This window comes from Nematolebias whitei, chromosome 4 (assembly GCF_014905685.2).
Source record: "Nematolebias whitei isolate Nwh7 chromosome 4, NemWhi1, whole genome shotgun sequence".
Lineage (NCBI taxonomy): Eukaryota > Metazoa > Chordata > Actinopteri > Cyprinodontiformes > Rivulidae > Nematolebias > Nematolebias whitei.
Window position 1 is genome coordinate 3,862,513 of NC_056501.1, and position 12,300 is coordinate 3,874,812.

The following is a 12,300-nucleotide window of genomic DNA, read 5'->3' on the forward strand; positions in this document are numbered from 1 at the left end:
ATATATTATATGTATATTTATTATATATGCATATATATATCAATAAGAAATGGAAATACTAACAATTGGAGGGTAAATAAAATAAATAAATAAATAAAAATGTTCCTTTTTCAAATGTCATCTTGTAACTAAAGAGTTTTTTTTTTTTCTAGTGTATTTATAATTGTCTTGGTTCATGGACAGTGCAAAATCATTAAAATATCAACTGAATTATAACTAATTTAATTCATAAAATTATTAATTATTATGAAAAGTAGTTGAATAAATCCCTGCTGTTGTTGTGACAGCTGCACAGAATGCTGCTTTAACTTAAAATTTAAGAAGTGAATTAATTGTTTCCAAGTGTGAACAGAAACAGATGATTTTTATTTATTTATTACAACAATTGTGTCGGACAATTATTGTCTTAAGTAATGTATCCAGTGTCATATTTATTCTTCTATCTGGATATGTTCCATATTGCATTACATATTCCAAAGCTATTTTCACAATAGTCTGGAAAATATCCACAAAACAAGTTTTTTGTGAAATAAGATTTTATTATGTAATTTTTATCTTGCAAAAGTTAGAGCCAGTTGTGTAGAAATAAAAACAGATTTTAGGCTCAATATAAGCTAATAATTCTGCTTTACAGTGCAACCCTGAGGCCGTAGCTTTTAGACGTACTCTTAGCTAATCAACGTGTGGTTTACATGACAAGCTCTCGACTGTATCAATCAAAAGGTAATAAAACAAAGACAAAGTGTACATTTAAAAAGTCCACATATGTGTATGTTGTGCAATTAAACACTTCAGAATGAAGGACGTGGGTAGAAGTAGTTGGTGTTATACAGCAACCAGCATGTCTTGAACCAAAGAGACCAAAACAGCGAGCGAGGCCTTGAAGAGGATTCAGTTCACAGGATGAAGAGCAGAAACAGAGAGATGAGACAACACGCAGATCAATGTAGGGATTGTCATTAACAAAAAGTTCAACAGGAAGTCCTTTTAGAAATAATTGTCTATAAGATTCTGTTGAGTTCTGACGTTGTGACATAAACAAACACTAATAAAAGTTGAAAAGCCAGCTACACAGTAAGCCACGACTACACTGGCCCTGAAGTGCAAACCACAACTACAAATTTAAAAAAAAACATGACGCTTGAACTCCAGGGCCACCGTACATGACCCACATCAATATATTCACTTTCTAATAGTTCCACTCTTAAGACTGTCCTTTAAAGTATTGCTCGGCTGAGCTGAGGGATATGTTGAGTATAGAAAATAAAACCCAGAGCGCATGGCCCCTGAGGCTGCAGCGTTACATTATAATCATAGGGTGCGGTTAACAGCGACTACAAAGGCAATGGATATAACTTTGTTAGCCGCTTAATACATCTGCAAAAAGGTCATGCAATCTACAGCTATTTAAAAGATACTATCACAGTAAATGTAGGGGCTCTCTATGATCAGTAATAAGTGATCTGTTCAGATTTTAAAGGCTTTGTTTTACAGAAAATATAGTGAATAAAATGTCTGGAGCAAATTAAACATGTCAGTTTAACAAGAGCACATTTAACTTTGTTCATAGTGTTCTCAACTGTCTGCAGCTCTGGAAACAAACTGGATGCAGAGCGACATGTTTTGGAAATGAAATCTTCAAAACACATTTATATTCAAACACCACTTGGTGTTGAAAATTACAACAAACTTTCCAGTAAAACAGCTGCACCTTATCAAATAAATTAATGAACCCTTTTATAATTAATGCAATGTAAAAATGAATAAATCAATAAAACACCATTTGCATTTTATGGCAGCATGGTGGCTCAAGGGGTAGAGCTGTTGCCTCTCAGCAAGAAGGTCGCTGGATCAAATCCCGGCCGTGGACCTTTCTGGTGGAGTTTACATGTTCTTTCCGTGCTGCGTGGGTTTTCTCCGGGTACTCTAGTTCCCTCCCACAGACCAAAAACATGCATGTTAGACTGACAGGTAACTGAATCGTCCCTGGTGTGAATGAGAGAGTGAATGGTTGTTTCACTTGTCTCTGTGTCCATGTGATGGACGGGAGACCTGTCCAGGTGTCCACCACTTCCTGCACAGCGATGGCTGGACATGAGCAACAGTGACCCCCGCGACCCGAAAGGGAAGAAGCTGATAAAGATGATGGATGGATCTTTAAAGAAGCGTTTGTTTCGAATGCCCTGGACGCCAGGATACATTTATAGATTTGAGAGTGCGTTGGTGTACAGATGGTTTCATGCATATATTGCATCATGATTATTTTGTTGCAGCTCTTTACACCAAAAACACGTCAATGCGTTGCTGTTTTTAGAGATAAGTGACTGGAAAAGGAGAAAAGCAGCATGATTTATTTTTTTTTATCATTTAAATGAAGTGAAAACTTAGTAATAAAAATTGCATAAATATACAGTAATTCAGATTATGATACATTTTTCTGTAATCACTACCCAACAAAATGACGTGCGCTAACTTTATTTACAGCACATGCAATGTGTTTTACTACTGAACAATAAATATTGACCAAGTGATGCTTCACTGCATTAGTAAGAGTCTATAAAGTATTTAGTTTGAAGCAGGATGGCCTTCTGATTTATTCACTCACATAAAACTGAAAATAGTATAGACACATACAGACACAACAGATGGCTTTGCTCTACAAATCACATGTAACTACATCTTTGTTGCGTTGGTTAAAATTATATTTTATTTAGCACTCTGTGTTTTTATTCCTGCTGCTCACACTGACATTGCCAGGAAATTGTCACAAAATATTTAGATACAGGCGTATATTCTGTTCAAATAAAGATTAAATAATTAAAAAAGCATCAATGAATAGATTAAAGGTGTGGTACTGTAGCATGAAAAATGACTCGCTGAGAACCATTCATCTCACAACTAGTCAAAGGTTCATGATTGAAAGTTTGCAGGAGCCATTAGACAACATGTAGACACAAACAAATAAATAATTCATTCAGTTTGAGAATGATGAGAATGTCACCGTATATTCATAAATATCGGAGCTCAGATCGGAGAGGAAATCAATTTTCTAACTACACACCCGTATCTCTGTTACTGCAATTCTCAAAAGTTTTAGAAAAACGGTTCAATAATAGATTGAAAATGTTAGAAATAAATGTATTGGTAAATGGAAATCAATACGGGTTCAGATCAAAACGATCAACAACATTAGCCATTTTGGAAGCAATAGAAGAAATAACTGCTGTTAATCAAAAATGCTGCTCGAGTGTTTGTTTATTAAAAATAGCTTTTGATACATGATTTACTCTTGTAAAAGCTGGAAGATATGGGATTAGAGGGATTGTGTTACGATGGGTTAGAAGTTATTTAAAGAGGCAGACAACAGGATGTCAAACTGCTGGGAAATGTGTGTTCAGTGTTTTGACATTGATTGTGGGGTTCCACAGGGGTCAGTTGTGGGTCCTAAATTCTTTCTAATGTATGTAATTGATGTATGCAAAATATCTGGAATAATGGAACTTGGATTATTTGCTGATAATATAAATGCATTTTTGGTTGTAGATACTCTGGAACAGTTGCTATAAGAGGTCACCGATGAAATGAAATGGCTAAAAGTATGGTTTGATTGTAACAAGTTGTCTTTAAATGTGAGAAAAATCAAAATAATGTAAAAAAGTAAAAATACAGATGAAGTGACTGTTGAAATGCTGATGTTAAATTTATTGGTGTTATTATTGATAAGCTGAACTGGAAACCTCACTCCAGATATGCTCAAAGTAAAATATCCAAAAGTATTTCTATATTGAACAAAACTAAATGTGTTGGATAAAAAAGTGCTCTGCAATTTGTACGGTTCCTTACTTTTACCATATTGAAGTTGCTGTGCAGAGATTTGGGGAAATAACTACAGAACAAATAACTAGAGAACTACAGTCACTATTCATAATTCAAACAAGAGCATTAATAGTAATTAACACGGCTCAGTACTTGGATCAAACTAACCCACTTCATACAATCAAAATTTGTAAAATGTAATGACATAAATAAACTGCAAACAGTTCTAATAATGTATGAAGTTAAAAATGACCAAAGGCCAGAAAATATTCAAAAACGATTTAAAAGAGGGGTTTATGAATTAGATGTCAGTATCATGCAGAGATGATTAGAACGAGAAAAGGTTTCTGTTTCTGTCTGTGTGTGAAGCTTTGGAACAGGATGAATGTGGAGCTCAAACAGTGTCTAAACACAAAGCAGTTTAATAAAACAACATAAAATTATGATTTTAGATGAATATAAGACTTGGATAGTCCTTATTATTATTACTAATATCACTTATTGTCATTGTGTGACTGTACATTGTGTTGTCTTGCGATGATGGTCACACGGGGTTCACTTTTTGGAATGCACTTTGCTGGTTATTGATTTTGTTTTATTGTTAATTATTATTTACTTTATTCTCCTATTTTTTAATGAATAAGAAATTATTTAAAAAAATAAGGTCACAGGAGAAGGGGTTGGCTAATATAAGTGTATACTTCTTCCCACTCCTTTAGGAAGAATGTATTTAGTAACTGTTCCGTTATTTTTGTCGTATTCAATAAATTAAAACGAAGCTTCAGTTGTTGGACATTATGTTTGACAAAGTGAATTAATGTGGCTCCTACACATCCCTAACACCCCCCCCCCCCCCCCCCAACAAAGCCAAGCTTTATCCTCTGGCAATCAAAGAGGATTTAGACAAGATTCAAGTGTGAGAACTGTGACCCGATTGGAGTCAGTCAATTTGCTGGCTTATTAATCCCCCTGGGTGCAATGGCATAATGATTATTTAGTGAATTTGTGTCACGCAGCCTGGCATCCTTCGCCACGAGCAGGGTCAGAGAAGGGCACTTTATTTATTTATTTGAATGCACATTTAACTCTTTGCACAGCTGATGGATACAAATAAGGAGTTGAGTCATTGATGCTTGATCAGCTTTTTTCAAAGTATGAACAAAAAGGTACGCTGTAGAGATAAATGTCCTCTAAGGACAAAACGTCAATCATCTGATGCATTTATTTTTACCAAATATTACCTCACTCCCCTTTCCCTTTGTCAATTATAATAAAAAATATATATATCAGACCAGTCAGGGCACACTCATGAAACATGTCGAATAATCAAAGTTCCTGGGACCGACGTGTTAGCAACCGATGTTTGGGCTGTGTGGATTGTGGCTTGACATTTATGCAAATTAGGTTTCACAAAATAACTTCCAGTTCCATGAAATGTGTATGTTTTGTGTCTTTTGAGTCACTTTAGCAACATTTTATTAATTTTTAGCAGAGCAGTCATGTCATTAACTATGTGGTCCTGACCTTAATGTGTCACAAGTACAAGGGAAATAAAAAGACAAGAACTACATTCAACACATTATATAAAGCAGCACCAGACTGCATCGAAATCAATGTCTGATTTTAAACAAATCACTACAGGAACGTCATTTCAGCCAATCAGCTGAGACACCTGCTGAAGAAATTCATTCTGGGTTCTTGACTGGGGTTCCTCTAATTGTTGTTACTTCTTGACAAAATCTGACAACCTAACAAGAGTTATGTGGCCACAATATGGAAGTGGGAAGATCTCAAGTCCCTCTAATCAACCAGTCAATCTGTCAATGTACTTTTATTGTCCATAACGTTCCATGAGATGGAGATTTATCTTTAACATCTGGCTCATACATACAAAACAACACAAGTTAAAAATGCCATAAAACTTTTTAAAAGCTTTGTGAACCCAATAAAAACATTCTAAAATACATGATACATTTAAAACATAAAAACATCCCAGCAGACAATGGCTTGTCGTGTGAGGCTACGTTTAAATAGGACCCTGTTAGGGACACATTTCTATTTACCAGAGGAACCAGCAGTCTTCTGATGGTACCAACCTGACATAATGGTTGCAGTGGATGAGTTGGGTCTTTGTAAACCTGGACTGTATTTTGTTCTAGAGCCTGTGCAGGTCTGTAGGTTGCATTTGTTGATGACAAATGATTTTACTAACTAGTTTGACCACCCGGGACAAATTGTTCCCATCTCTGGCTCATACCACGAGACAATATTAAAGGAAGCAACAATTCAACCAGTGACCTGCACACCAATTGCAAAGTATTTTCAATAGCATTAAAGCTCCTTAGATTATATAGAAGGTGAAGACGCTGCCTGGCTTTTTGTAAATACAGTCAGTGTTGGGCTGAAAGGTCATCTGGTTAATTATTGTTCCGAGGTGTTTATATTCAGTCACCTGCTCTACTTCCTGCCCTTTTGCAAAAGGAGGTCTGGATACAGGTCTGGTTCTGGCTGCTCCCCATCTGCCTCCCAGACAAAGCTCCTTGGTTTTACTGACATTGAGGTCCAGAAAACTGTCACCAAACCAAACAGAGAGCTCAAGTTCAAGTCAAGTTTATTGTAATTCACATCACATTTGGTACATGAGGTGGGATGAAATTGTCTTACTCAGGTCCCAAAAATAGCAAAAATATAAATTATAAAAAGAAACGGTATATAACAATCTAAGATATACGTTAAATGAACACCAAACGTTACGCTAAAAGATCTAAGATATACGCTAAACACTAATAATGTAAAATAATACGGAATAACAACAGCCCGAACATGATTCTGTGGTGAGCAGATAGTATGAATGAACACAGCAGCATGAGATCAGCAGCAGCGTGGATAATCAGCAGCAGCATGGATAAGTCACATATCACCAATCAAAGTGGCATTACAGTGATTTTTTCTGGTTAGAGATTTGAGTCTAACAGCCTGAGGGTAGAAGCTGTTCCTCAGTCTAGTGGTTCTACACTTAATGCTCCGTAACTTTCTGCCTGAGGGGAGCTGGGCAAAAAGTGTGTGTGCTGGGTGAGTGGGGTCCTTCATGATGCAGGTGGCCTTCTTCCTGCATCTGGAGGTGTAGATGTCTGTGATGGTGGGGAGGCTGACTCCAACACCTTCTGTGCAGCCTTCACCACTCTCTGCAAAGCTTTTCTTTCTGCAGCTGTGCAGCCTCCATGCCACATGTTGATGCTGGAGCACAGGATGCTCTCCACTGCACACCTGTAGAAGGAGGTGAGGACTGAGCTTCCAGACCAGCTCGTCTCAGCCGCCTGAGGAAGTAGAGTCTCTGATGAGCTTTCTTCATCAGGCTGAGGTTGTCATTCAAGTGTGGTCGTCATCTATCTGATCTATGAGCTGGGAGTAGGAGGCAATTGGTGTCTTTCAGACCACCAACTAGGGCCATATCATCAGCATTCTTAAATAATGTGACGTCTTTGTTGTTATGTCGCGACTCATGTATTTATAAAGAGAACAAAAGTGGCAATAGTCTACAACCCTGTGGAACTCCAGTGTTCAAAACCCTAAAATGACTTGAGAATTTGAATGACAACAAAATAATGGGGGGGGGGGGGGGGGGGGGGCATCATCAACGTGATTTTACTGCCAAGACTGATATTCTGGTAAGGACTTCAAACCAAATAAAATACATTTGGATGATCTAATTAATTGTTGCCCTTTAGTCAGAGCGTGGAGGAAACACCAAGGTCCTGGCAGATGTGCATCCAGTGTGCATCATTTGGAGGGCATCGTCCCTCTGCATGCATAATGTGCTGAACACTGTGTTCGGCGATAACGCATACTTGGACATGATCAACATAATCAGATAGTCTTAACTGACAGATTAAAGCGTCGCTATCAAACTGTCCTCTACAATGTGAATCAACTCCTCCCTGTGTAAAGCAGACTTTTGGTATTTCTGTGCCTCACACTGAATATAAAAATGTTCACATTCACTTTGGCAAACTGGCTAGCTGTTTTGAATCACCAACTCTTGAACATGCTCCTACGGGACACATTTTTCCACAGCTACTTGTTTTTTCTGTCCATTTTCAGCTTATAAACTACGACTGTTGGTTTAGCACTTATTTGATCTTTTCCACAACAGCAGCTCTGAGTCCTGAGAGAGATCCGAGTGTAGTAAAGAACACTCTCAGGCTGAGCACAAGGTAAAGCAAACCCACCTCCGCGAACACAAAGATAAAAGCCAGAATCAACAACTCAAATAATGTTAAAGATTAACAGTGAACAGAAGCAACGTCACTTTCTTTTCACGTCAACTGAAACTTAGCATCAAACGTTCTTTGAAACTGTCAGCAGACATTAAACAAGTGTTTAAGGCTCTATAAAACGCTCTAAATGCAGGAGGCATCTACAGAAACAGGATGTCATACAAAGAACAAGTTTAACATATTTAAAGGTTAAAAGTCTGGATTCATTCTTGTTATTACTTGAGCTTTCCCCCCAAAATGGATCAACTGAAATATGACTCTGTAGCATTTTAGAAACAGAACGATTATGAATATATTTTATTCTGATAATGAGTAAGTTATGTATTAGATAAAATGATATAATGGTCTGATTTATTGGCAGCCCAGTGTTCTATACTGGCTGGTGCATTCTATTTTCAGAAAATAAGCAGGTGGTAGACGGTTTGTACCTTTACCAACCTGCAAGCATCAGACAAAATTTAAAGTTATGATCTGAGACAACAGATAACTGAAATATATATATATATATATATATATATATATTTTTTTTTTTTTTTTTTTTATTGCACTGCCTCAGAGCAAATATTCCCAGGACAAGTCATGCTCTGTAACTAGTACACTGCTAATGAATGCGATGAGGTAATATTTAACTTAATGCTTCAATAGAAAATAACAGAACTTTATGATTTAAGGATGATGAATCTCCCATTATGCTTCTTCAGCTCCACTTTTACTTTTAGATTTGTCTTCCTTTAATAGTAAATGCCTGTATGAGGAATCACTGTCAATCTATGACCAGTAAAGTCTAAAGCTCGACGTCAAGCTGCCTTTTTATCATTCAGTGTTGATGCAATAATTTGAACTGAAATTAAAATAATCAGTAACTATTAAAAATAAATACAGATGAAAATGAGTAATTTCATGCATTTTCCTCACTTCTAAAGTGAATGTTTGACACAGTTTGCTCTATAGTTTTGTATTTTAGTCTCAAATAGAAAACATTTTCTAGTTACATTGTTTCATAAAAGCATCATAATAATATTGTAAACTAAATAAACTGGTCGCAATGCAAACTGCCAGTTTGACACATTTAAACTCTAATTCTTAAGACATAAAAGACTGTAAAGCTTTTTTATCATGAGGTAAAAATAAGAATAACAGTTTATGAATTGCGTATTTCTCTCTGCTGTCTTGGTGTGAACCTCGTGAAAAGCTCGTTATCAGTCAACGTTATTACCTGCCTAAATGTCTTCCGTTCTCTCCACCATACGGTAATTGCAGCAGTGACAGCACTTTGACTCCTGGTGGCATAAACAACTTTTGAACATTTTATGAGCGCCTATTTGAGGCATGGGATCTTTCAACCCTTTGAAGCAGAGTAGGACACTTTGAAACATTAATGATGTTCCTTCCAGTACAACGAGTCTCTTTCCACAGCCCTGACACTAAAGAGAAAGGGGCTTTAAAACTATACGCTATGTTTGTCCATTTTAGTCACAAAACTGCAGAATGTAATCGTGTTTATTGGCGGACAATGTGGTGGTGTTGTCTTTTGTCATTTGTGTTGTTTAATAAACTTATTTCTCTGGTTGTGAACAGAAGCCAAATCTTTAATATAAGTGAAATAAAAACTGAGGTTGTGTTGATATCTGACATTCAAGTATTAAAATAAAAAGTTTAACAACGGCACTCAATTTTCTTTTGAAATGTAAAAGTAACAAGACTTCAACGGTCGTTGGGAGGGAACAACATGACTTCAGACTTCTTTTCATTGAAACTTAAGAAGTTTAAAGCCATCCAGTCCCTGATGTCAGCCAGGCAGTCGAGCAGCGGTTGAATAGAGCATGTACCATTGTGTCTTAGGGGGAAGAAAATGTGACAGTCATCGGCATAGAAGTGGAAGGGCCTTTTTATAACTGTCTATTGTCGCTGTTGTCATCATTATTTGTTGAAATCAGGTCTCTCTTGTAAATGAGTCCTCGAGGCTCAATGGGATTTACCTGTCTAAATAAAGGTTGAATGAATAGAGACACCCTGACAGGTCTTCATTCTATCATAGAGACACCTGGACAGGTCTCCAGTCCATCACAGGGACACATAGAGACAAACGAGACAAACAACCATTCACTCTCTCTCTCTCACCTAGAGACAATTTAGAGTTACTATCAGTCTAACATGCATGTTTTTGGACTGTGGGAGGAAACTGGAGTACCTGGAGAAAACCCACACAGCATGGACAGAACATGCAAACTCCACCCAGAAAAGCCCCTGGCCAGGATTTGAACTGGCAACATTCTCACTGAGAGGCAACAGCTCTACCAACTGCACCACCGTGCTGCCTAAATATAAATATAAACTTTATTAACAAACACATGGAATATTGCCGTCAGCTGTTTAGAATGATTTATAGCCACATGACATCTGTCTGCATTGTTTAATAAAACATCCTTCTGCTACAGATTTTTATACATTTTTGATTTACATATTTGAATCACAGCTAATTAATCAGGCATCTTATTCAAGTATCAGAGTAAATATGCTGAAAAATACCAGAGAACAAACACTGGTCATTAAACGTAGCTTTATAGTTATGAATGCAAATGGCTTTAAAGTTGTAAAAGGTGTTTTATATCAGATAAAACACATTGTAATAAAAACTTAGGGGGAGTAAATTGCAGGAACGTGACTAAATGAAATGTATTCCTGGCAGCCTTGAACAGCATGTGTGTAGATCTCTGGTTGACAGCGCACGTGAAAGAGCGTATGAGAGCACCTGGCAGCCACTTGGCAACTTTCCGTCCCATTTCATTTGCTCCCTTAATGAGTGAACGTGGGCTCCTCTCTCATTCTGTCCACATCAGGGCGCAGCACTGAGAGCGTTTCCACAAACAGCCCCATTCATCACAGACTGACGACTAATTGTGAGCCCCCCCCCCCACACTCAGCCCATTACTACTCCACATCACAGTGGGCCGGTTGGTGGGGAAAACTGCAGAAAGATGAGGTGATTTTTTTCATCTCTCCCTCTTATGAACACAATTTTAGGATGTTTCTGTGGATTTGGTGTTATGTTGTGATGTTTACGTCAAAATATTCAGTGACTGAAACAATTTACCCACGTTCAATTTAAAAATGTTTGTCTTTAAAGTGGAATTTTAGCTTCAGGTTAGTTTACTGCAGGGGCAGTTCTAGAACCTGACCTTTAAGGGTGCTCGGCCCCCCAGTGCTGAAAATGGCTCTTGGCTTGAACAACACAGTGGTCATTGGTGTCAGAAACATTTGTAATGTGGGGGTGGGGGGTGGGGGTGGTTCCTGGTGAGTTATTTTGAAAAAAGTAGATGCCATGTCCTTCATTCTGGTGTATTTTAACAGGTTTTTAGGCATCTACATTTGTCTACATGAGTAAACACTCGATTCAATAACTATTTTAGAAATCACGGCACAACGAGTAACTAATATTAAGGTAATATTACTACCTGTGAAATACTTATTTACTGTATACTTATTCATCTACCGAAGAGTGTATTCTACTCGGAGCTTTCGAGTGGAAAGCTCAGCTCCGGCGATAAGGACGCCTTCAAACGTAATCTGACTGCATGTAGTTTGTCCACCGAAGAGTGGGAGGAGCCTGCTCAAAGATCGATTTGACGTTCAAAGGTCAAGAAAGGCGTCTCAAACTTTGAAAATTCTCGCCTTTCTGAGTTAGACCTCAAACGACAAACTCACAAGAACCGACTTAAACCCTGCTACAACTTCACCTACAACAGTGCGGCCAGCTAGTATACTGCACAACCTGCGACCGACTATTTAAGACAAAGTTCAGATTTGTCAGCCACGTGCGAGCACATGCCAGAAGCTAGCCAGGGTCGCCATCGTTGGACACGCCGTGGACGACATCATTGTCATCTTTTTTTATTTGTTCTTCTTTCAGCTGCTCTCTTCTTCAGGGGTCGCCACAGCGAACTAAGTTGCACAAAGACTTGGCAATTATTTTTACACCGGATGTCCTTCCTGACGCAACCACAGCCCTCTGTGTGGAGCAGAGAGCTGCTCTCTAGGGCACTCGGGGATGATCAGCATCATCACTTATTAATTTTACTTGCACTGTTGTATTCCATCAAGCTGTTTACTATATTTCTTTTGGACCTTGTAAATACTATATTTCTTTTTAATTTTTTAATTTTGTACTTTCATTGCATGTGTTTCTTTTTTTTTTTTTTTTTTGGGG

The 12,300-nt window shown here is 37.7% G+C and overlaps 1 protein-coding gene across 1 annotated transcript in view; it reads right to left on the reverse strand.

Annotated features, from left to right (window-relative positions):
• fstl5 (follistatin-like 5) overlaps nt 1–12,300 on the reverse strand; it is a 209,376-nt gene that overhangs the window by 148,374 nt on the left and 48,702 nt on the right. The gene's annotated exons all lie outside the window — the stretch shown is intronic.